The 23,733-nt window shown below is 46.5% G+C and overlaps 1 protein-coding gene across 5 annotated transcripts in view; it reads left to right on the top strand.

The window, feature by feature from the left end:
- The window catches only part of LPP (LIM domain containing preferred translocation partner in lipoma), a 313,546-nt gene that overhangs the window by 41,703 nt on the left and 248,110 nt on the right, over positions 1–23,733 (top strand). The window contains exons 1-2 of one of the 5 annotated variants that reach the window (XM_066619986.1): positions 4,544–4,619; positions 5,191–5,398. The exons of 2 other annotated variants lie outside the window; for them this stretch is intronic. The gene's annotated coding sequence lies outside the window, so the exon portion shown is untranslated. Of the gene's footprint in view, positions 1–1,033; positions 1,099–4,531; positions 4,620–5,190; positions 5,399–23,733 lie in introns of those variants that run through there. 2 more of the 5 variants (XM_066619989.1, XM_066619988.1) reach the window with 2 other exon arrangements.

Below are 23,733 nucleotides of genomic sequence, written 5' to 3' on the forward strand. Positions count from 1 at the left end.
CTGCATGACATTCAGATTTCATTTTACACCAGGTTATGTTTTAGGAGATGATTAGTGTAACTGACCTGAAAAAGAAATATGATTTGAAACATTTTTTAAAAACCCAAATAAAGCAATCTTACATTTTTATCTACTGTTTTCTATACTGCTTGCCTCCACGTCTTGTTCTCGGAGATGAGGTTCTTCTCAGCATTGAGGTTCCACTTAGGTGCCATGATGAATAGTTGCTGGTAGATCTCTTTTCCCTATGGATCCCCTTTCAGTAAAAACAGCTGTGCTGGATCAGAACAAAGTGGGTCCATCTTGTCCAGTTTCTTGTTTCCTGCAGTAGCCAATCAGATGTCCCAAATGGGAAGCCCATGAGAAGGCCTGAAGGTATTCAGAGGCACAGTGCATTTCAACAGAGCTATCTTGGCTCATAGCCCATTGGTAGATCTCTCCTCTTCCAGCATGAATTTGAGTCACCTTAAACCAGTGTGCTGCCCCCCCATCCTGTGACACTTCTGGAAAAGACTGGTTCTCCATGCCATAAGCACAGAAGGAAGGGCACACTGCTGTTTCTGATATGTTTGGTAGGGAGTGTTGAATTTCCTTGCAGCCTGATAGTCAGGGGTTTTTGCTTATTTTATTGTTTGTTCTCTGCTGGATAAGCACCCTTGGGTTGCCCTGTGGCAAGAAATTTGAGATGAATACGTTTGAAATCCATAAAGGTGAGTCAAATTTCCTATCACCTCCACAGCAAGCATTCTTCAAAATCCTTTGCATCATTTCTTCTTCTACTTCTTTCCTCCCGTCTGTGGAATCTTTTATTTCCTCAAAAACTGCCTGAGCTGCTGCTTTTCACCCAAAAGTTCTTTGAGTTTCCTCGAGTGAACATTTCCATGTCTGACAGAATAAGACAGCTAATCCATTGTGAGGATGCTAGCATGTGGCTTGGGATGCTGCCAGCAGCCAGAGAGAGAGAGAGCGCACCAGTGTGAGTGAGCTTGCGCATGGATACGCAAATAGACTTTTTAACATAGAGTTGGTTAGTGGATAGATCACTGCATGGGGAACCAGGAACCTTTCTCCATTGGCTGCAGCTCTGGTGATGAAATGGTGAGAAGGTCTTGAATGCTTTTGAGAAGCAGCAAGTGTGGGGGGGGGGGGGGGAGAGAGAGCACACATGCACCTGTGTGCACACATTCAGCTTCTGCTTTGTGCTTTCTCTAAAGAAATCAATCTCAGCTGGCACTCACTATTCAGGTGGCTACCTGATTGGGAGCCATGTGCTGGGAGCCACTGGCAGTTCAGAGTGTTTCCTATAGAGTTAACATGACCTCTTGGTTTTTCCAGTGCCTTCTGCCTTTTAAGGCACACAAATGTACTTTTGATATGCTGTTAGCTGCCTTGAGTGCCTCCCTTGCAGGAAGGGAAAAGTGGGATACAAATCCTTTTAAATCAATAAAATTTCCTGATTGGGGGAGAACAATTATTATTATTATTTTTTTAATATGGAGTGATATTCTGTGAGTGGTCTGTAACAGTCCTGGGGGTGAGAAATGTGGATATTTCTTTTTAATTATAAAAAGCAGCTTTCTTGTCTTCATGGTTATGGAAGTAAAAAAACACCCAGCGAATTGCAAATGTGCAGCTTTCAGCTTTAAAGGGTAGCAAAACTGGCTGCAGTTTGTATATGTTCTTTGAAGGCAAAAGCAGCCATGAAAATTGGAGTGGGGAGGGGGATCAAGTCGTTGTTGCGTGTGGCGGGTTGCCACCTTCATGCAGCACTGTGACTGTGAATTATGGAGGGAAGCTAGAGAGGCCAAGACTTCTTTTCAGAATGCAGCTGGAAAGAGGGTTGCCTGAATGATGAAGGGGAGGTAGAGGGGAGAAATCCAGGGGAAGTAAAATGGAGAAACTGGAGAGAACAATAAGCATTGTGTGGGTTCTGATAGGAGCTTCCTGGAAGCTAACACTCGGATCCATCCTAAGTTGCTCTTCTGCCTAGTTTCTCTGCTTTGTTTTTCCTGCTACAGTGTTCAGTGTTGATTTGGTGCTCGTGCATGAATCATGACATGTGGGAAGTACGACAAGGTCACTGGAGTGGGTGTCTATGGAGGTATTTGGGGCTACAACTGAAATCCCTTCTGTCCAAGCTACTCAGCACATGCTGTTCAAACAGCACCTATAGTGGCTTGCAGTGTGAGTGAAGGGGGAAAAAAGGGGAAGGCATCTCAGTGTGGAGTGAAATACCATGCACCCTGTGGACTGCAGTGTCAGAATGTATGCTGGGATGTCACTAAGGTAGGTTGAGAGGAGGTGCGGCTAACTGCTAAAGGGCAAAGGAAAATGAACGGCAGATTCCTCTAATTACTCACCTGTTTAGTAGGATGGGAGTGGGATCAAAATCTGCCCTGGACTCTGATGCATGCAACTTTTCCTTAGCAATTGGTATGCCTTGATAGATCATGGCTTCCTTTCCCAAGGCATCCAGGGAGTTTTAGCTTGCCAAATGGGTAGCATTACCTGCCCCAGCACATGATTAAACTATGGAAATCTGTGTCTCACTTAAATGGCATAGGGCCCAATCCAACATCCCAGCACTGGTGAAGCTATGCCAGTGGGGTGTTGCTGCATCCTGTGGTGCTGGAGTCAGTCTCAGAGGCTTCCTCCAGTTAAGGGAACGTTTGTTTCCTTGGGACTGCGTTGCAGCTGCATCAGTGCTCAAGAAATTGGGATGGGATTGGGCCCTTCAACAATTAGACAAATGCAAGATAGGTAAGCATGAGGCTCAGTTCAGACATTGTATAAAACAATAGAAATCAAGAAGCTTGACTGTATGCTTTTGATGTGATGCCTGAATTCACCAGCTGCCCCAGGGGAAGCTCTTCTCTCAGTCCTCCTTTTGGAATAGTATAAGAACACTGATATCCCCTACAGACTGTTTTCAAGTGTTAACTGAGGCAGCGTAGTTAAAGGGGGGCTGTGTGAAATTAACCTTTTGGGGAGGTCAGGGGGTGGAATAGGAGCAGAGCCCCTGATAGACATTTGGAGGGTGAACTTTTTGGTGGGCAAAACTCACTTCTGAAGTGCCCTTCTAATTAGACAGAAGATCTGGTCAAAGTGGCACTGAATGGTCACATGGCATAATTTAAGTGGCTTCTGGGAAACAGTAGGGGAAGAAGCACCAGGATGGTTGGATTTCAGGGTTGGATTTTGCTCCTTTCCCGCTTAGTGAATGTCACCTCCCCATCAACAAATCCAGTTTTGCAGCCAGTGAATGAGGCTGAAAAATTGCGGGAATGGGCATTTGAGGCTAACTTGAAGCCCTTTGAGCATCCAGGAGTTGCTGCATAAAGGAGGGTTTGTGAGCCTTACGATCTCAGAGATCTGTTGCTCTCAGACTTGCCTATGTGGCCCGAACCCAAGTTCTGTCCTCTGTCTTCCTCTTCAGCTCAGGTTTGCTGCTCATCAACATTTGCCCCTTCCAGTTACTGGCAATCCTGTGTGCTCCAGGATGTCTCTTTGCCTCCCCTATGAGAACTTGGGTGCAGGAGAGTCTCCTCCTAATAGACCCATCCATGATGGGGTCAAGCTGAGTGTGGAGAGCAGGGATTTACATGTGGGAAGAGTAGGTCCAGTCTCTGGCATCTGAGGGGATCTAGGGTAGCAGGGTGGGAAAATCCTCTCTGCCTGAAGCCTTTCAACATTTTTCTTCTCATGGCACACTGACCACTATGGTCTTCTCTGCGGTCTTTGCCTCTTATGAAGTCGCTTCTGGGAGGCTCTTCTAGCTTTTGTTTCTCTGTTTCTAGGGCAACTGTCTGTAGTAATGAATTGTCTGTCCCTCTTTTTCTACCAGATCTGCCAGCAGAGAAAGGGGGACAGACAATTCATTACCACAGACAGTTGCCCTAGAAACAGAGCTGCAGGACCCAGAAGAGTTTTTCAGCCATTTTCAGCTGCTGGGCTCCAAACTCCCGTGGCACACCTTGTGGACCTTTCACAGCAGCTCTAAGACATGGGAGTGGGGACCAGCACAAGCAGAAGGCCCCAGATTCCAATTCCTGGTCTGTCCAGTTGTAAAAAGATTAGGGAGCAGTTGGTGTGGGATCGGCTTCTTACGGCCTGAGATCCTGGAGAGCTGATGTTGGATGTTTCTGGGCTAAGAGGACCAAGGCCCTGACTTGTCGGGTGGCTTCCTAGGCTTTTGACTACCAGCCAAGCCAGCAGAGGCAGATGACCAGGCTTGGGATCAGGCCATGATCAGACCATTCTGTGTTCCTGCCCTGCTTGTGAACCCCTCTGAGGCATCCGGTCCAAGGACAGAGTGCTGCGCTGGGAGGGCCAGCAGGGGCTCTTGAGTTCCTGCCACATTCCCAGCATTGGCTGCGTCTGGTACATCTTCTGTGTGATTCCTGGCTGTGTGCGGAGCTATATATAGCCATCCTCAGTGGGAGGTATTTTGGCTGATACACTTGCAGTTATGAGCTGTGGCGAGAGATTTAAAAATACCTTGCTGAGAGCGCAGTGACAGAAGCCATCGAAAGAGGGGGTGTGGTGGTGAAGACCACAAAAAGAGACCCACAGAAGGAGTGTGCAAGCGAGCAGGAGAGAGCTGGCAGCATGACTCCCAAGTGAGCATCTAACCCTTTTCTTGGAGCATGTACCACTTACATCTCATTGCAAGATGCGCAAAGCACGTGGATTCCTTTTGCCAGAAACGTTTTGTTTGCAGACGGGGAGCAGCTGGCAGTCTTTGCTTCTACCCTAATCCCCATTTAATTGCTTTTGATCTATGGGAGGGTAGTTTTGAGGGGACTTTGGAGCCAAGGAAATAAACCCACAAGTGATCAGTTGAGATCCCCTGGGTAACTGACAAGAGGGAGGGAAGCTTGGAGGGCGATGGCCACAGGGATCCACTCTGAGCCTCTGTCTAACTAGAAGGACTTATTTCTTTTTTCTTTTTAGTGTGGGGGGGGCGGGGCATGGAGCAGGCTGTTCCTCCCAAGATAGCTTGCTGCAAATAACCACATTCCAGTATATCAGTATTTTATGTGTTACCAGCCCCTTGACTAACATAATTTTAACCAGAAGGCACACACTAAGTGCGGTGGAAATGCTTAGCACAACTCTAGAGGAGGGGAGGGGAGGCGCTCAGCTTACACAGGAGGTGAATTGCAGGTAGTTTTTCTCTTCCACCCGCAGTTTGTGTTTTCGCCTGGCACAGCCACCCCAGCTGCCCCCTCCAAAGGAGGTCTGAGATGCTGGACTACATGGAGCTACAGCCTGATGCAGCAAGGTGGTTCTCAGACCTGGTCCCATGGTACCTTTTCCTGGACCCGCTATCATTGGACCAAATGTCACTTGTGATCCACTTTGGGCCTTGGAAGTGCCTTAATTATTCTCTGACTAGGTAAATTATTTTGAGAACTTTTGATTTAAAAGCAGATCTTCTAAATAAACATAAGATTTGTTTTTAACCTCTACAGTACTTGTTCTACCCTGCAGACAACCATAGCTAGCACCACCAGGATAAGCTCTGAAAAGATTAAGCAGGTGGATTTCCCCTCTGCCCCCACCTCATGTTCTGCTGTTGTATTTCTAATGACACCTCCAGATTTCATGGCTTTCAGGGGTGTACATGTGTCTTAGCTTGCTCAGTCTGTGTCAGGTGGTGTCTCCCCCTCCCTTTTCTTTTAATTTACAGACTTATCTACTGCTGCATATGTAGGGAGCCCTCCAAGAATGCAGAAGCCACTACCTTCTCTTTAGGTAACCCAGCTTCATGTACAAACTTAAATCACCTGAAACCACAATTAATACATAGATCAACTGCTTAGACATTCCAAGGCCTGTGTTATGAAGGTGAGGTGGACAGTGTTCTACTACTATGAGAGCTGACATTCTGTTGGTCTTGTAAAATCTGAACCCTTTGCTTTGCTTTGAAATGGAACCCAGGATGCTATATTCTTTCAATTTCTTGAAATAAGAACATAGGAACAGCCCCACTGGATCAGGCCATAGGTCCATCTAGCCCAGCTTCCTGTATCTCACAGCGGCCCACCAAATGCCCCAGGGAGCACACCAGATAACAAGAGACCTCATCCTGGTGCCCTCCTTGCATCTGGCATTCTGACATAACCCATTTCTAAAATCAGGAGGTTGCGCATACACATCATGGCTTGTACCCTGTAATGGATTTTTCCTCCAGAATCTTGTCCAATCCCCTTTTAAAGGCGTCCAGCCCAGTTGCCATCACCACATCCTGTGGCAAAGAGTTCCACAGCCAACCACACGCTGAGTAAAGAAATATTTTCTTTTGTCTCTTCTAACTCTCCCAACACTCAATTTTAATGGATGTCCCCTGGTTCTGGTGTTATGTGAGAGTGTAAAGAGCACCCCCCTATTCACTCTGTCCATCCCCTGCATAATTTTGTATGTCTCAATCATGTCCCCCTCAGGCGTCTCTTTTCTAGGCTGAAGAGGCCCAATCACCGTAGCCTTTCCTCATAAGGAAGGTGCCCCCAGCCCCGTAATCTATACCAGGAACCCAGGGTGCTATAACCAGGCCACAGTCTCTACCATTCCTCCACATTTGTTGCAAACCCATTGAAAAATGAGCTATATATATAGCAGTTTCTTGCCTGAATCCCCAGGGTCAAAACATTTGGTTTGATTTCATCATAGATAACTCTGATTTCCTTGAGCGCGTCTGTCAAATTATTTTCAAAGAGTCAGGTTTGTTCAGAAATTTATTCTTTTTCTATTTCTAAGAAAATCCATGAATTTCTTTGATGTACCTGTACTGTAGGGAGACAGGCCAGGGACAGACTGCACTTGCTCCCAGTGTGGAAGGGATTGTCACTCCCGAATCGGCCTTTTCAGCCACACTAGACGCTGTTCCAGAACCACCTTTCAGAACGCGATACCATAGTCTTTCGAGACTGAAGGTTGCCAACTAACTAACCTGTACTGTAATAAAATTAGCCTTAAAAGTCTTCTTGTTTTCAGTGAGGAGCTGTATCGGCATTTATAACATAATGTATATTTGATTGGGGAGTGAGGTTAGTGTAGATCTGGGGTTAGTGCAGAAGTTTTTTTTGCTGTTAATAAACATGACTGCTGCTTTCTGATCTGAGAACAACCTGAATTGAAGCTTTTATTCTGTTTCATTCATAAAATAACACTGCTTGTCCGGTCACCACTCCCTTATAACGAACATTTGGTGCAGATCTGTTGCAAAATGATTGTGGCCTGCACTTGGAACAGTTCCCCAGCAGAAGTTTTTTTCTCATGGCTTCAATGAGAATACCAGGGCTCCTTTGCTCTGTGGTGGTGTCGCAAACTTAGGGGGGTTTGGGGTGCTCAGAGTTCTTGGCTCTCGAACCCTAATGCCCTCAAGGCCCCCCTGTCCAGTAGTACTGCCACCACCCTGTATGTGCCAGTGCCTCAGTCCAGGGACACTGAGACCCTCTAGGCTTAACTCTATCCCTTGCAGGCACTGAGCTCTTTCTCCAATTAAAGCCTCAGTCCTCAAGTTACTAGACCTCAATGAGCACTTGATAGCTTGCTGAACGACCAGGCAGGATTCTGAAACTTTGTCCCCAACAGACAATGCAACAACTTGGTAAAAGAGATTTTAGTTTATTAAGTACATAAGGTACATAGTTTATTAAGTACATAAGGTATAGGTAGACCACAGCTGCGATACAAGGACATCTGCAAGAGGGATCTGAAGGCCTTAGGGATGGACCTCAACAAGTGGGAAACCCTGGCCTCTGAGCGGCCCGCTTGGAGGCAGGCTGTGCAGCATGGCCTTTCCCAGTTTGAAGAGACACTTTGCCAACAGTCTGAGGCTAAGAGGCAAAGAAGGAAGGCCCATAGCCAGGGAGACAGACCAGGGACAGACTGCACTTGCTCCCGGTGTGGAAGGGATTGTCACTCCCGGATTGGCCTTTTCAGCCACACTAGACGCTGTGCCGGAACCACCTTTCAGAGCACGATACCATAGTCTTTCGAGACTGAAGGTTGCCAATACAATAAAAAGTACATAAGGTTACATATGGCAGCAAATGCTAGAGGCATAAACATCTAGGAAACATATCAGCAATAAAATAATAAAGCTAGCTGGCTATCTCTGTTAATCCCTATCTCTCACCTGGGTCAGTTACTCTTGTAGATCTTTTAGCTCCACGCTACCTGTGAGGTCAGATGCCCATGGTAGACAATGGAGCTCACAGCGTGCAGGATGTTGTACCCAAACACTCTGCCCAAGAAGAAACATGCACACCCCTTGGGGCAATTATTATTATACTTCTTATGCTAATAGTGCTGAGGTGACTTCATACTTATTTAGACTGTCCAATCAGAAACTTTTGAGGACAGAACCTTCTTAAAGTTGGCCTGGTTGCTAGCCCTCTTAGTTCTTACCCCTCCCAACTAGAGATCCATAGCTGCATTCCATTCTGCTTGATCTGGCGCCCCTCAGTCTATTGAGGTGTTAAACATTCCGATGGGTTGTAATTCTTGTTGTCTGTCCTTTCTGGCCAGCAAAGGAGAGACAACAATCTTTTTGTTTGTTTACTCACATTCTTGCAGCTAGGAACTGCTAGCAACGTCTCCATTACTGACTTGGTTTGGTTCAGGCTCCACATGCTAACCTAGGCCTAAAATGTACATATTAATGATAGGTGGCATCTGCAGAGAACAGGAGAATTGCTGGAGATTAGGAAGAGGCAGCATGTCCATTGTGAGAAGTAATTCAGGCATCTTTACTCAGAAGTAAGTCGCAGAGTGTTTTTAAGAACATAAGAACAGCCCCACTGGATCAGGCCATAGGCCCATCTAGTCCAGCTTCCTGTATCTCACAGCGGCCCACCAAATGCCCCAGGGAGCACACCAGATAAGGTATTTTAATGGAGTTTCCTCCCAGGTAAGTGTGAGTAGGATTGCAATACACGTGAATTTCTGCCAGCCACATACATCATTGTTTAGGGCACAGTAGTTTTGCACAGCAAGAGCAATTGGCAACAGGTGGCATTTCCCCCTAGTATGGCTGGATCTAAAAGGGCACTTTATGAATGCTAAAGGGAACTTTCATGAAATCATAACAGTGAACTCTGGTGAATGAACTCTGCAGGGAATTGGCAGAGGGTACATCTCTGTTTTGCAGCTCACCAGTGGAAAATCGCTGGGCTAGGTGAACCAACTGCAACCATCGTTATTATCAGCTGAAATTTAATCCATCTTTCAGATGGTGCAGTTGTCACACTCTGTTGCTTTTCCAGTGGCACTGGTTCCCTTGCAATTCAGTCCTTTAGAACTCTATATGGACTGGCACCAGGATGCCTGAAAGACTGCCTCCCTTTACCTGAATTTGTTCATCTCTTGAGATCAGTGGGGTTGAACATAAGAACATAAGAAGAGCCAAGCTGGATCAGGCCAAAGGCCCACCTAGTCCAGTTTCCTGTATCTCACAGTGGCCCACCAAATGCTTCAGGGAGCACACAAGACAACAGACACAACCTGCGTCCTGGTGCCATCCCCTACATCTGGCAATCAGAGGCAGCCTGCCTCTAAAACCAAGAGCTCGCACATACCTACTATGACTTGTAACCCGTAATGAACTTCTCTCCAGAAATTTGTCCAATCCCCTCTTAAAGGCATCCAGGCAAGATGCCATTACTGCTTCCTGTGGCAAAGAGTTCCACAGACTTACACGCTGGGTAAAGAAATATTTTCTTCTGTCTGTCCTAACTCTCCCCACACTCGGCTTTTGTGGATGTCCCCTGGTTCTGGTGTTATGTGAGAGGGAAAAGAGCATCTCTCTATCCACTCTGTCCATCCCCTGCATGATTTTGTATGTCTCAGTCATGTCCCCCTCAGGCGCCTCTTTTCTAGGCTGAAGAGGCCCAAGCGTCTTTCCTCATAGGAAGCTGCCCCAACCCAGTAATCATTTTGGTTGCTCTCTTTTACACCTTTTCCATCTCCACTTTATCCTTTTTGAGATGTGGCTACCAGAACGGGACTCCTGGTGTGGCCTTACCATCGATTTGTACAATGGCATTGCAATATTAGCTGTCTTATTCTCAATGCCTTTCCTAATGATCCCCAGCATATAATTGGCCTTCTTCACTGCCGCCGCACATTGGGTTGACACTTTCATCGACCTGTCCACCACCACCACCCCAAGATCTCTCTCCTGATCTGTCACAGACAGCTCAGAACTCATTAGCCTATATGTAAAGTTTTGATTCTTTGCCCCAATGTGCTTGACTTTACACTTACTTACATTGAAACGCATCTGCCATTTTGCTGCCCCATCTCCCAGTTTGGAGAGATCCTTCTGGAGCTCTTCACTCTTCTGGTCTTCACCCCTCGGAAAAGGGTGGGCTGTTGCATGCCAGGTGCTGTCTGTAGTAGTGTAGCTAGAGGGTGGGTCAATGCACTAAGTTTTGCAGACGCCTGAACACGTTGTGCAAGCGGCCCCTCCCCCTCACCTTTGGAGCCATTCCAATCAGTGAGAGGAAAACTGAGGAGGCACTTCCATTTTGCTCTTACCATCCAGAATGGTTCCAAAGGGGAGAGGGAGATGCCACTTGCATGGCACATTCAGGCACCTGCAAAAACTTTGTGCTGTGACTCCCCCTCTGTCTATGCTGCTGGCTGGCTGAGATTCAGGTGGGGGGGGGACCTTTGGCATGGCAGTGTAACTCCTTCGCTCTTAAGCAGCCTGGCTCCATCTGTCTTGTTTTCCTGGTGGCACCTATCTCACTGTCTGTCTTTCTGAGACAGGGAAAACCTGTCTTTTGGGGCAAAAAATCAAAACTTTAGATATAGGCTGATGGGTTCTGAGCTGTCTGTGACAGATCAGGAGAGAGATCTTGGGGTGGTGGTGGACAGGTCGATGAAAGTGTCGACCCAATGTGCGGCGGCAGTGAAGAAGGCCAATTCTATGCTTGGGATCATTAGGAAGGGTATTGAGAACAAAACGGCTAGTATTATAATGCCGTTGTACAAATCGATGGTAAGGCCACACCTGGAGTATTGTGTCCAGTTCTAGTTGCCGCATCTCAAAAAAGACATAGTGTTAATGGAAAAGGTGCAAAAGAGAGCGACTAAGATGATTACGGGGCTGGGGCACCTTCCTTATGAGGAAAGGCTATGGCGTTTGGGCCTCTTCAGCCTAGAAAAGAGACGCTTGAGGGGGGACATGATTGAGACATACAAAATTATGCAGGGAATGGACAGAGTGGATAGGGAGATGCTCTTTACACTCTCACATAATACCAGAACCAGGGGACATCCACTAAAATTGAGTGTTGGGCGGGTTAGGACAGACAAAAGAAAATATTTCTTTACTCAGCATGTGGTCGGTCTGTGGAACTCCTTGCCACAGGATGTGGTGCTGGCGTCTAGCCTAGACGCCTTTAAAAGGGGATTGGACAAGTTTCTGGAGGAAAAATCCATTATGGGGTACAAGCCATGATGTGTATGCGCAACCTCCTGATTTTAGAAATGGGTTATGTCAGAATGTCAGATGCAGGGGAGGGCACCAGGATGAGGTCTCTTGTTATCTGGTGTGCTCCCTGGGCATTTGGTGGGCCGCTGTGAGATACAGGAAGCTGGACTAGATGGGCCTATGGCCTGATCCAGTGGGGCTGTTCTTATGTTCTTATGTCTTGCTTTCCCGAATTTGGTGTAAATTGTTATGGTGGCTGTTGGTGATGGTTGTTGTTTTTAAGATTTTATATTTTTATAACATAAAAATATTTTATGCTTTTAATATGAATTGTTAGCCACTGTGGGCACCTCTTTTTTCAGAGAGGAAAAGCAGAGTAAAACTGTTTAGAATAAACAGTTCTTCAGAGGGCTGTTGGGAGTCTGTGCCCTCCTTAGTCTGTGCCAAATTTCAGGGCGATCAAATGGAAGGTTCAGATTGTATGACTGATAGAATGAGTATAACAGTGGAAATGTTCATTTTCTCCCTGCCACACAAGCCTCCTTAATGTCCAATTTCCCCTCCTCTTTTGAGCATGAGGGAAAATTGTGAGCATGTTGTCACTGATTGATCTTAAACCAATAGTTTTCTTTTTATGGAATATTTGAATTTCTATTAATAGGTTAGATGGCCAAATAGCCTGACTCCATATGTGGCAGTTTCACCTGACTAGAAACAGGGCAAGGTTCTTTGTCTATTGTTCAGGTGGAGAGTTGAGACCTAAAGGCAGGGGAAGAGGGCAGAGCATGTGAACCACTGACCTGTTTTCAGTGGATTATCTGCTGCCTGCTGGGATCTTGTCAAGAAGGCTGGACAAGATGGACCTTGATCTGATCCAGCAGCTTGTGGATTATTAGTACTAGTTAAATTTGTAGCCTATCTGTCCTCAAGATAGCATACAGCGTCTTCTCCTCCCCCCTCCCATGACTGGCCCAGGGATTCCCAGTCAGATAAATGGAACGCAGATTAGAGATACTTTATCCTTCTGCTTGAGCACTTCAGCCAACTCCCTTGGGGAAATTTAGACCAGATGCAATGACTTTGGTCTCATGGTCAATTGAAGAGAAGGGTCAATTGGCTGAAGGGTCTCCAACGGTTTAGACCAGCCCTGTGCCTGCTCCCTCCCCATCCCCCATATTTTGCTTGTATGCTTGAGGACACTTGAGGACAACTCTGAAGGCAGAGAGTTCAGATCTTGTTCTGGGCTGGATACAGTCCACTTAGCCATAAGCATATCATGAATGTTACCAGGATTATGGGTGCCAGTGAAATGCTATGGGGGAGGTGGAAGAATGTATTTGGACAGGCTGCCAAGGTGCCTGAGTGACAAGGTGATGGATGAATGAGGACAGCGAGGCCCTCATAATGTGGCATTACCCCTTCTCCAGTGGCGTCTGTCTCTGCTTTGGAGACTGGCAGCAGCTGTGTGTATGCCGCACATATTGTACATTCCCTGGCTCCTCAGCAGCCATGATGTAAGTAACCTGCTCTTGTCGCGCCTTGTAGGAGGGCACCAGTCAAGCCGGGAAAGAGCAGTGATGGCAGTTTTATGTTCCGCTTGCAGGCGTATAGTATAACGGACACTTAATTATGATGACACCTGCTGGGCTGCTCTGTTACCGGCACTCCTTAGCAAGACACGGGCTTGTTTATCCAGCCGGGCAGCCTGGTCCGTAAACAGGATGGGCTCTGGGGTTTCCGCATAGCTTCGTAAATGTAACCTTAGACCTTCTTCCAGGGAGAGCTGACACTCAGAAATAAGCTTGCTTATGTGCTTTGCTTGAGTTCGCCTCCACTGAGGCTTCTGACCTTGTTCACACTGTCACGACTCGGTTATGAGGACTCACAAGGGCTTTAGCCCCAGAGCCTATTATCAGTTGCTGTGCTTGTGCCAATCCAGCCTACCTAACAGAACCTAGGAAGAGCTCAGTGCTAGATGGAGGGTCCATTCAACCCAGTGCTCTGCATCTTACAGGGTCCAACTAGATGTGCCTGACTTTGTGGTGACGTCCCTTTTGCCTGCTATTTTTCTCCCAGACTTTCTAACCCAAGAATTGTTCAGAGTCATGCACGGTTCACAAGAGACACATCACCACATTTTGATTTGGACCCACCAAATTTCAGACCTTTGTCTTTCCTGTACATTCTGCTATTGCTCTTTGCCCTGCTTGATCTCCAGCCACGGAAGGTGCATTACTGTGCTTGTGTCATTTTAAGCATCCCCTGGGGATGACAAAGAAACGTGATTATTATTAGATTTTCGCACAGACAGGTAGGTGTTATCAACTGGTTTGTTTTATCCCGACATCAAGTCCTTCTCAATGGCCTTGGAATATCTGGCTTTTAGTCTATTCTGATATTATCAGTACCGTTGCAAAATGGAAACTGTTCCTAGTAATGCTGCTTTTTGCAGTTGATTGATGGCAATTTCTGTGGCCCTAATGCTCTTCAGGTGCTTTTTAAGGTGTTTTGGAATAGCATCCAGGGTACCAATCACCACTGGGATCACTTTGGTCTTCTTCTGCCACAGCCTTTCAATTTTTGGGTGGGCTGAACTTACCTTTGTTGGTGTTTTTTTTTTTGTGAATTTTTCCTGCTTAAGTGATATTTCTTTCTGGAGCCCTACAGTCTCCAGTCTTGGTTGTTCAATCCTGAGTCCTGTAGCCCACTTATCACCAGGTGCCAAGGAACTCTAGCACCTGGCATGGTCCTTGTTGACCTGGGTGACGACTGAGCTGGTACTGATTTTGTATTCATTTTTTGTACCATACTAGGAATGGATTTGGGACACATTTAGTCTGACTTCTTTGTAGACATCTGTGTGGTTTGGGTGGCCCTGACCAGCTTAGCATATTTATTGTTGTTGTTCTTACACCAAACTATATGAAACAAAGTTGTTAACTGTGCTAACATGTTTTTGGCCAAAGCAGCCAGTCTGAACCTTGTAGAGGCAGCGCGCAGATGGGTCTGGATAGACCAGCACTCTGACTTGGGAGAAGGCAGCTTTAGCCTTTGCATGGCCTTCCATGTTCATTTTTTCTCCAAATACCAACAGGTATTGTGTTGATACAAAATATTCTTTTAGTTCTTTCCTCATTGTTTGGTAGAAGAAATTCCATTGATCCATGTTGTCTCCCTGTTACTTGTTTTCAGCTGAATTCTGAAGTGTGCCACCCTGCCCTTGCCCTGTTGCCCCACTGCTCATCGCCTGTGCCATGCACCTGTTGTTTGTGAAGGTTGCTGCTGGCAGCTGAGTTCCAACTCTAGTGTTTGTGGAGCCTTTGAGGGCTGGTGGTGACTGAAGGCCTGGCCAGCGAGGACGACAGGGAGCAGGGCACTCAAAAGGAGGAAACATCCTAGATGGGTTTCTTGTACTGTTGCAGACTGTGGGGGTGCACCACTCATGCTCGAGATGGGGCAAAGTTAGGTCGGAGGAGTTGTGCCTGCCCTTGGGCTGGCTTGACCTTGCCAGGCTGGAAGGTAATTCCAGTAACTAAGGAAAAAAGTATATTTCCTTTTCAGTCTATTTCTGGTATAGCAAATAAGTTCATTGCGGTTTGCTGAGGTCTGACAACTAATTGAGGCAGAGTTTTTCCATTTAGTGTGGACATTATTTGTCTTAGTTTGACCATTGCAAACTCCCAGTAAATTTGGTTGTTGACTTGGGGCCTGATCCTATCCAAATTTCCAGCCATGATGCAGTTGTGCTAATGGAACGCACACTATTTCCTGCAGTTTGGGGGGGGGGCAGTCACAGAGGCTTTCTCAAGGTAGGGGAATGTTTGTTGGATAGAATTTGGGCCTTTGGCCAGTTTCTGTGATATCTTTGAGTGTGTTGGTAGATGAGATGGTGGAATGCCTCATCAAAGATAGAATCTCCAGACACATAGACGAACAGGCCTTGCTGAAGGAGAATCAGCCTGGCTTCTGTAAGGGTAAGTCTTGCCTCACGAACCTTTTAGAATTCTTTGAAAAGGTTAACAGGCATGTGGATGCAGGAGAACCCATGGACATTATATATCTAGACTTTCAGAAGGCGGTCAACACGGTCCCTCACCAAAGGCTACTGAAAAAACTCCACAGTCAGGGAATTAGAGGACAGGTCCTCTCATGGATTGAGAACTGGTTGGAGGCCAGGAAGCAGAGAGTGGGTGTCAATGGGCAATTTTCACAATGGAGAGAGGTGAAAAGCGGTGTGCCCCAAGGATCTGTCCTGGGACCGGTGCTCTTCAAGCTCTTCAGAAGTGACCTGGAGACAGGATTGAGCAGTGAAGTGGCTAGGTTTGCAGACGACACCAAACTTTTCCGAGAGGTGAAGACCAGAAGTGATTGTGAGGAGCTCCAGAAGGATCTCTCCAGACTGGCAGAATGGGCAACAAAATGGCAGATGCACTTCATTGTCAGTAAGTGTAAAGTCACGCACATTGGGGCAAAAAATCAAAACTTCACATATAGGCTAATGGGTCCTGAGCTGTCTGTGACAGATCAGGAGAGAGATCTTGGGGTGGTGGTGGACAGGTCGATGAAAGTGTCGACCCAATGTGCGGCAGCAGTGAAGAAGGCCAATTCTATGCTTGGGATCATTAGAAAAGGTATTGAGAACAAAATGGCTAATATTATAATGCCGTTGTACAAATATATGGTAAGGCCACACCTGGAGTATTGTGTCCAGTTCTGGTCACCGCATCTTAAAAAGGATATAGTGGAAATGGAAAAGGTGCAAAAGAGAGCGACTAAGATGATTACTGGGCTGGGGCACCTTCCTTGTGAGGAAAGGCTACGGTGTTTGGGCCTCTTCAGCCTAGAAAAGAGTCATACAAAATTATGCATGGGAAGGATAAAGTGGATAGAGAGATGCTCTCACATAACACCAGAACCAGGGGACATCCTCTAAAATTGAGTATTGGAAGAGTTAGAACAGACAAAAAAAATATTTCTTTACTCAGTGTGTGGTTGGTCTGTGGAACTCCTTGCCACAGGATGTGGTGATGGCATCTGGCCCGGATGCCTTTAAAAGGGGATTGGACAAGTTTCTGGAGAAAAAATCCATTATGGGTTACAAGCCATGATGTGTATGTGCAACCTCCTGATTTTACAAATGGGCTATGTCAGATGCAAGGGAGGGCACCAGGATGAGGTCTCTTGTTATCTGGTGTGCTCCCTGGGGCATTTGGTGGGCCGCTGTGAGATACAGGAAGCTGGACTAGATGGGACTATGGCCTGATCCAGTGGGGCTGTTCTTATGTCCTTATAGGTGGTTTCAGTCTTACGTGCCAGATGCTACCTGGGCTGGTGTTGCAAGCCTTCCGATTGTGAGAGTGACTTCCCTCTGCTTAGCAACCAGCCAGAATTCCCAGATAATCACATGCGCAAAAGGCTCTCAGGCTCTTGACTGGCTCAACCCACCCATGTATACTGACCATAGGATCCTTCTAACAGAGATATAAGGAGCTTCCTGTTTGGGCTGGGACTTTGTCTGAGCTACAAGGTCTTCTTGGTTCTGGTGCTTTCCTTGCTGTGACTTCTGGCTTTAGGCCTGGCTTGCCAATTGGCCCTGTGGTTGCTGCCCATAGCCCAGCCCTGATGCCAAGGGCTGTCCAGTGGCATAGCTAGTAATTGTGTAGCCCAGTGCCAAGCTCAAAATGTTGCCCTGGAAGTGATGTCACAACCGGAAGTGACGTCACGCCCGGGCTTTTTAAAAAGTGAAAATTGGGAGGAACCCACCTCCCCCCCCAGCAGCTCACCACCCACTTACTCTGCTGCCTCCCCCCAGTCAGTGGCATAGCTAAGGCATCTATCTGCTGCCTGGGGTCAAAGTAGATTTGTAGCCCCCCCCCCCCCCGCAGGCAAAATCAAATTAAGTAAATAAATAAAAAAGTGTGCCCCTGATAGGTTTGAGACACTGTGCTGGGGTGAAGAGGGATGGTTATTCTCCCCTTGATAAATATAAGAGGGACAGCACTAGAAAAAGTGCCTTTTACCCAGTTAGCAGGGATAACTGTATTATGATACATGGAAATGAGAGCTGACTCATATTAACACCTTATTGGTTCCATGTTGTATCATAATAACATCTCATTGGCTCTCAGAACAATCAGTCTCATAGGTCAGTTTCGAGTTAAGAAAACCCACCTTTTGTTCCATAAGCAATTGTGTTTTCATTTTCTGGTTAATTGGCCATAATGTTTGATAGAATACAGATATTCCAATGCCGTTTGTTTCATTGCACTTTGCATTAAATTACCTTTGCAATGATATATAACATGATGGTATTATTCATGTATTGGCAACCTTCAGTCTCGAAAGACTATGGTATCGCGCTCTGAAAGGTGGTTCTGGCACAGCGTCTAGTGTGGCTGAAAAGGCCAATCCGGGAGTGACAATCCCTTCCACACCGGGAGCAAGTGCAGTCTGTCCCTGGTCTGTCTCCCTGGCTATGGGCCTTCCTTCTTTTCATACATACCAAGATTTTCACAATTTTGGTCACAAGGGTCAAGTTCAGCTTGTTGCCCCCCTAAAGCTTGATGCCCAGTGCAGCTGCTACCCTCTGCACCCCCTTAGCTATGCCACAGGGGCTGTCTTCATTTTTATCAGAGTGGTGTGTGAGATCACTCTCTCAGTCCACCTAACCCAGCACCCTTTTCCCCAGAGTGGCTCACCAGGCAGTCCAAACCAGTGGCAAATCCACACTATCAACATTGCCTGATATCAGTAAGCGAAGCTTTCAGCTCAGAATTAGGATGATGTCACAGGATGCCCAGTGATGTCACAAGGTGAGGAGGCCTAATGATATTTCAGGACTGCCAACCCTTTAAAAATTATGTGTTGGGGTGTGTGTGGGTGGGCTGGTACAGGAGTGAAACCCAGCAATGCTCCCAAAATTGCCTGAGATTAATCTTTGTTGCTTGTCCATGTGAGCAAAAGCAAAATGTTTTTGGAGAAACCACCTCATTTGGGGCAAACTATCAGTAAGGGGCAGCTTATCTCTTTTTGCAATTCTTATTTCAGCAAGTTGCAAGTTCTAAGTAGCAATAATGGTTTGGAACTCACAGTGCTCCATACATGGAACATACATGTGTTTTAATATGTTTTTATTTGCGGTTAAATTGTTTTTAATCTGTTTTTAATATGTTGTAAGCCGCCCTGGGTCCCTTTCGGGGAGAAGGGCGGGATATAAATAAAGTTGTTTATTATTATTATTATTATTATTATTATTATTATTATTATTATTATTATTATTATTATTATTATTATTATTACTATTACTATTACATGGAAGGCACTCAGAAGTTACTTGGTTGGTTGTTGCTGATTTCCCCCTTTCTGTGTCCCAGAAAACGAGCTCCAGAGGGTCAGGAACCCACTAAAGCAACTCTTTGCGGAGTGTGCAAGTGGAGTGTGTATGTGTGTGTGAGAGTTTTCTGGCCTTCCCTGGGTGAGCAGAAATGCCTAATACTCATTGCATCTTGATCTTTGGATCAGGCCATTGCAAATAATTTGTAGTAAGAATTCCAACCCTGTCCAATGTTTTACGGAGGTGTTCGACCTTTTGCTCAACCTCTCTGAAGTTCAGTTTAAATTTGTGCTGTGTGGTAGGATATAGCTGGTGGTGCGTGCGCAGCAAGGGCACTGCAGTGGTGGTGCTGAAACTGAGGAAGGTCCTCTCTGGGAAGATCTGCTGGAACCTGTAGTTAAAGCCTGTATTTTTTTTTCAGGCAGACTTGGAGCTCCTGATGATGGCAGCTTGGCATATACTGTTATTTGACCCACTGCTACTATGAATCTAAAATAGGAGTTATTTTTATTTGATTGTTGTTGGCAACCTTCAGTCTCGAAAGACTATGGTATCGCACTCTGAAAGGTGGTTCTGGCACAGTGTCTAGTGTGACTGAAAAGGCCAATTCGGGAGTGACAATCCCTTCCACACCGGGAGCAAGTGCAGTCTGTCCCTGGTCTGTCTCCCTGGCTATGGGCCTTCCTTCTTTGCCTCTTAGCCTCATTCTGTTGGCCAAGTGTCTCTTCAAACTGGGAAAGGCCATGCTGCACAGCCTGCCTCCAAGCGGGCCGCTCAGAGGCCAGGGTTTCCCACTTGTTGAGGTCCATCCCTAAGGCCTTCAGATCCCTCTTGCAGATGTCCTTGTATCGCAGCTGTGGTCTACCTGTAGGGTGCTTTCCTTGCACGAGTTCTCCATAGAGGAGATCCTTTGGGATCTGGCCATCATCCATTCTCACGACATGACCCAGCCAACACAGTCATCTGTGTTTCAGCAGTGCATACATGCTAGGGATTCCATAAGAACATAAGAACAGCCCCACTGGATCAGGCCATAGGCCCGTCTAGTCCAGCTTCCTGTATCTCACAGCGGCCCACCAAATGCCCCAGGGAGCACACCAGATAACAAGAGGCCTCATCCTGGTGCCCTCCCTTGCATCTGGCATTCTGACATAACTCATTTCTAAAATCAGGAGGTTGCGCATACACTTCATGGCTTGTACCCCATAATAGATTTTTCCTCCGGAAACCTGTCCAATCCCCTTTTAAAGGCGTCTAGGCTAGACGCCAGCACCACACCCTGTGGCAAGGAGTTCCACAGACCGACCACACGCTGAGTAAAGAAATATTTTCTTTTGTCTGTCCTAACCCGCCCAACACTCAACTTTAGTGGATGTCCCCTGGTTCTGGTATTATGTGAGAGTGTAAAGAGCATCTCCCTATCCACTCTGTCCATCCCCTGCATAATTTTGTATGTCTCAATCATGTCCCCCCTCAGGCGTCTCTTTTCTAGGCTGAAGAGGCCCAAACGCCGTAGCCTTTCCTCATAAGGAAGGTGCCCCAGCCCCGTAATCATCTTAGTCGCTCTCTTTTGCACCTTTTCCATTTCCAGCATGTTCCAGGACTGTGTTGTTTGGAACTTTGTCCTGCCAGGTGATGCTGAGAATGCGTCGGAGGCGGCGCATGTGGAAAGCGTTCAGTTTCCTCTCCTGTTGTGAGCGAAGAGTCCATGACTTGCTGCAGTACAGAAGTGTACTCAGGATGCAAGCTCTGTAGACCTGGATCTTGGTATGTTCCATCAGCTTCTTGTTGGACCAGACTCTCTTTGTGAGTCTGGAAAACATGGTAGCTGCTTTACCGATGCGTTTGTTTAGCTCGGTATTGAGAGAAAGATTGCCGGAGATCGTTGAGCCAAGGTACACAAAGTCATGGACAACCTCCAGTTCATGTGCAGAGATTGTAATGCAGGGAGGTGAGTCCATATAATGAACCATGACCTGTGTTTTCTTCCGGCTGATTGTCAGTCCAAAATCTTGGCAGGCCTTGCTAAAACGATCCATGAGCTGCTGGAGATCTTTGGCAGAGTGGGTAGTGACAGCTGCATCGTCGGCAAAGAGGAAGTCACGCAGACATTTCAGCTGGACTTTGGACTTTGCTCTCAGTCTGGAGAGGTTGAAGAGCTTTCCATCTGATCTGGTCCAGAGATAGATGCCTTCTGTTGCAGTTCCAAAGGCATGCTTCAGCAGGACAGCAAAGAAAATCCCAAACAAGGTTGGTGCAAGAACACAGCCCTGCTTCATGCCGCTTCGGATGTCAAAGGGGTCTGATGTGGAGCCATCGAAGACAACAGTGCCCTTCATGTCCTTGTGGAAAGATCTGATGATGCTGAGGAGCCTGGGTGGACATCCAATCTTGGGGAGAATCTTGAAGAGGCCATCCCTGCTGACCAGGTCGAAGGCCTTCGTGAGATCTATGAAGGCTATAAAGAGTGGCTGTTGTTGTTCCCTGCATTTCTCCTGCAGTTGTCTAAGGGAGAATACCATATCAGTGGTGGACCTGTTGGCTCGGAATCCGCACTGTGATTCTGGATAAACGCTCTCTGCAAGTACCTGGAGCCTCTTTAGTGCAACTCGGGCAAACAACTTTCCTACAACGCTAAGGAGAGAGATGCCACAGTAGTTGTTGCAGTCACCCCTGTCGCCTTTGTTCTTGTACAGCGTGATGATGTTTGCATCCCTCATGTCTTGAGGTACTCCACCTTCTCTCCAGAAGAGACAGAGGTTTTCATGCAGCTCAGTGACGATGATCTCTTTGCAGCACTTTAGGACTTCAGCAGGGATGCTGTCTTTTCCAGGTGCCTTGCCAAAGGCAAGGGAATCCAGGGCCACGTGAAGTTCTTCTAGGGTTGGTTCACTGTCAAGCTCCTCCAGCACAGGCAGGCACTCAGTGTTGTTCAGCGCTTCTTCGGTGACTACATTTTCTCTGGAATATAGCTCAGAGTAGTGCTGCACCCAGCGTTCCATCTGCTGTGTCCGATCCTGGATGACCTCGCCTGTGGCAGACTTCAGAGGGGTAATTTTCTTCTGCGTTGGACCTAGGGCCTGCTTGATACCGTCATACATCCCCTTGATGTTGCCCGTGTCAGCTGCTATCTGTATCTGGGAGCAGAGCTGGAGCCAGTAATCCTTAGCACATCTCCTGGCAATCTGCTGGACTTTGCTGCGAGCAGCTCGGAGGACCTGCAGGTTGCGCACACTGGGACAGGCCTTGTATGCTGCTTGAGCTCTCCTCTTTTCCTCAATGACTGGTGTCAACTCCTCAGAGTGGGCTTCAAACCAGTCTGCCGCCTTGTTGGTCTTCTTGCCAAATATGGACAAGGCGTTGTTGTAAACGGCATTCTTGAAATGTTCCCATCTGTTGGATGCATTTGCATCGACCGGGCCTGGAAGAGATTCCCCAAGCGCTCATGCAAATTCCTCCACTTTTCTCTTATCCCAGGTCTTGCTGGTATCAATGCGAGGTCTTCCTTCCTTTTTCGTGTATTTGATTATTTCGTGTATTTTCGTGTATTATTTCATGTATTTTCATGTATTTGATTATTTGATCAATTTTGTGTATTTGATTATTTCGTTTATTTGATTAATACAATGCAAATGTGTATGGAGATACTTTAGAGCAATTCAAAGCATTGATTAGCCTGGCTGAGGATTATCTATATTGTCTGGCAGACATTCTCTGAAATTTCAGACAAGGGCCTTGCCTGAAAATGATGGTGCTTGAACCTGGAGGTTCCCCCGTTTAAGCCCAGCTTTAATGTTTTTTCATTTTCTAGATATTCTTGTTACTTCTGCAGAGGAAGCAGGGAAGAATTCAGAATAATTCAGGGATGTGCGGTGGGTGGGGAGGCAGGTGTTTTTCGAAAAGCGCTCTGCATGTGGGTCGTGAGTGCCTGAGCACCTTACACAGCGGCGGCTGCGCTTTTCGAAGGGCTCCGGTGGGGAGGTCCTGCCTCACCTGCCTTCCCCCCACCGCACGTCCCTGGTATAATTTATTAAAATGTCATTAAATGGGGAACATCACAGCTGGCACAGAGGCTGGCTGGTGAGTCATGCTGGACCTGTCCTGGTCCACTTGTTCAAGGTCAAGACAGAAAAACTCACACCTCTTTCACAAAGCACAGCATGGATGGACTTGAATTACCGGAATTTTACTATTGCATAGTGGGTGGGTGAAGGGGGAGGCACATTCTCCATCTGTACAATTTAAAAAAAGCTTTGAAAGAGACATCAGTTATTTTAAATTTAGACTCCCAATTTACATGTTGCAAGAACGAGCTGGCGGAGACCAACTCGAGAGCAATAGAATGTCTTTCTCAGACTGAGATCCAAAAATCAGTGTGAATAGCCTGAAAGTTAAACTGGCCAGAAGCCAATGGGAAAACCAATTCTAATTGTGTTTTTTTTTCTCTCTCTCTCTCCCCCCTCCCTAGTTCTTGAGGCTGGAAAGAGAAGGGGGGGAACAATCAAGAGAACCAAAAGAGTCTCTATGCAGGAAAGATATATTCAGTTCTGTTCGTGTAATACTCTTTAATTTCTTGCAAGGTATTTAATCGGAATTGTACATAACCTACTGACAAACATGGGGTGGGCTCAACACCCTGGGAACACCCCCAGTGAAACTTCTAAGATATGAACAAGGGGTGGATTATGTTGTTTGTTGTTTTGAATTTCTTAGACTAACCTACAGTTTTAACAGGCAATGTTGGAGACCTAGAAACTTGATCCCCTAAAGCTGGTTCTGCTAAATTTGTCATACAACAAGTTTAAAGTAGAAAAACTATTTGGGTTCATCTTCTGTATGACTATGTTGACATATTTGGATGACCAGGAAGTCATGTTTCGGGATATACCTGTTGTGTTAAAAAGCAAGTGTTGATTAGCTTAGATGGGGAAAAGTTGTATTTTTGTTGCTGCAC

The sequence above is a fragment of the Tiliqua scincoides genome, chromosome 3, assembly GCF_035046505.1.
Source record: "Tiliqua scincoides isolate rTilSci1 chromosome 3, rTilSci1.hap2, whole genome shotgun sequence".
Classification (NCBI taxonomy): domain Eukaryota; kingdom Metazoa; phylum Chordata; class Lepidosauria; order Squamata; family Scincidae; genus Tiliqua; species Tiliqua scincoides.